At 35.9% G+C, this 1,876-nt stretch overlaps 1 protein-coding gene across 2 annotated transcripts in view; it reads left to right on the top strand.

Annotated features, from left to right (window-relative positions):
* The window catches only part of LOC106881481 (putative uncharacterized protein DDB_G0268364), a 142,975-nt gene that overhangs the window by 113,425 nt on the left and 27,674 nt on the right, over positions 1-1,876 (top strand). For both annotated transcript variants that reach the window (XM_052973366.1, XM_014931880.2), the window contains one exon: positions 1,529-1,593. The gene's annotated coding sequence lies outside the window, so the exon portion shown is untranslated. The remainder of the gene's footprint in view (positions 1-1,528; positions 1,594-1,876) is intronic.

The raw sequence follows: 1,876 nt of genomic DNA, 5'->3' as shown, positions 1-1,876 counted from the left end.
CACACGCACGCACACGCGCACACCCACACACACAGAGACACACAGACACACGCACACAAATACATATCGGACAGAACACACACAAACAACCCGCCTCGTATGCATATATTCATGGCTTGTTTCTTTAAGCATTTTATTCAGAAGTTTCTCATAGCACCGACCAATTTGTAATAAACTGTCGAGCATTCTCTCTGGGCAAATGCCTGGTTTAATCGAACGAAAGTGTACCTTGTGGTGTTCATGCCGTTTTAGTTACCCCAACACATATCCGTTTATATGTATATATATAATATATCCTTATATATATATGTATATACAATATATATGTGTGTACATATGCATACATACGTTCATGCCCTACACCCCCCCACACGCAAACATATATATATGAACGAATAAATGTATCACGTGTCGGTGCAGACAAATGAGGACCCAGCTGGTTGTAACCAAACCTTTAGTGAAAATCTATCCAGGTGTGAAGTGTTTGTTGGATATTGTGTTACCAACCTAGATACTCCTGTTTCTTGTTGTTTTCGCGCGTTTTCATTTAACGTTCATACATTTATTTCTGAGAAGTTGCTGAAAAAACGAAAGTGTCTGTTAGAGTTCGTTTTAAATCTTTATATTTTTATTTTTATTTTGCGGCTTTCCGGAAATCACAGAAAATATTTTTTGGTGTACCATATATGGAAAAATCATGAATTGTTGACTGACGCGAAGTAAAAAGGTTTTGAAAAAGTAGTGTTTAGATATTAAAAAATTCAAAAGCGCGTTGAAAACTATTTCTTATTTTGGTTTTTCATGAAACTCTTGTATAACGAAATCACGAATTCCATCTTAAATATTAGGATAGATTTTCTGATTCCTTAAATAATATTTTCAAAAATTTGCCACTAATTTTATACTTTTGTTGCACTGTGTGAAAAATACTTCTCTGAACAATAAATTCTATATGAAGTAAATACATTTTTATGAGCAAATGCTCGCACATACACAAATGTATGTTTATTTACATTATTTACAGGTTGATTTTGCTTTTCACCCTTTCAGATACCTGTAATAGTGCTCCTCAAAATTGCTGGCCCCTTAGCCAAAACGTGAAACCATCATTAAGCTGGAGTTTGGAACATAAACGGACAAGAATTTCGATGAGAACTTGTAATTTAGGCCACTTTAAAACAGAAAGTTCGTATCATAAAACTAGGTGGTGGTGGTGGTGGTGGTGGAGAGGGCGAATTAAGAAAAACGATGCATAATCAACAACAAACGTATAAACACAGGAATTTATTTCAATAAACTTACATTACTGTTTTATGAACGAAGGTGCGAGCCAAGCTGTAATGCCACTGTTGTAAGGCGTGCTTGTATTTTTTCAGTTATATCAAACAATCTTTAGCAAAACTTGTAACCGGGAAATTATGCAGGTGTTAACATTATAGCGACAAGAAATGCTTCCGTAGAGTCCATGCTTAAAATAATTCTCTTAAAATATTCTAGAGTCTTTAATGAAACTTGTTTCTCTTTTCAGGTTACTTGGAGTGCATTAGCAGTTCATGCGCAGATAAAGGAACCCAGTAGCTACGTAAGAAGCCTGTAAGTTGAAAAAGAATTCACAAGTCTGTCCATTTGTGATGTTTGAATTGTTACACGTTTCTTTAAAGACGTCTTTATTTTGTGCGGTCGAACGATATGAGGCAAAGTATAGGGATTCAACGAGTTGGGTTTGCGGGATTAAGTTGTCACGAACAAAACTGATCGGTCTACAGTTTCATTTTCCATACATGTGTAGTTTTGTCTGCTTAAATATCGATTTCGTGTTTTTCTTTCTGTGTGTGTGTGGGGGGGGAGAGGGGGAGAGAAAGAGAAGAGAGAGAGA

This window comes from Octopus bimaculoides, chromosome 15 (genome assembly GCF_001194135.2).
Source record: "Octopus bimaculoides isolate UCB-OBI-ISO-001 chromosome 15, ASM119413v2, whole genome shotgun sequence".
NCBI lineage: Eukaryota > Metazoa > Mollusca > Cephalopoda > Octopoda > Octopodidae > Octopus > Octopus bimaculoides.
This window is presented reverse-complemented; position numbering and strand designations above follow the sequence as displayed.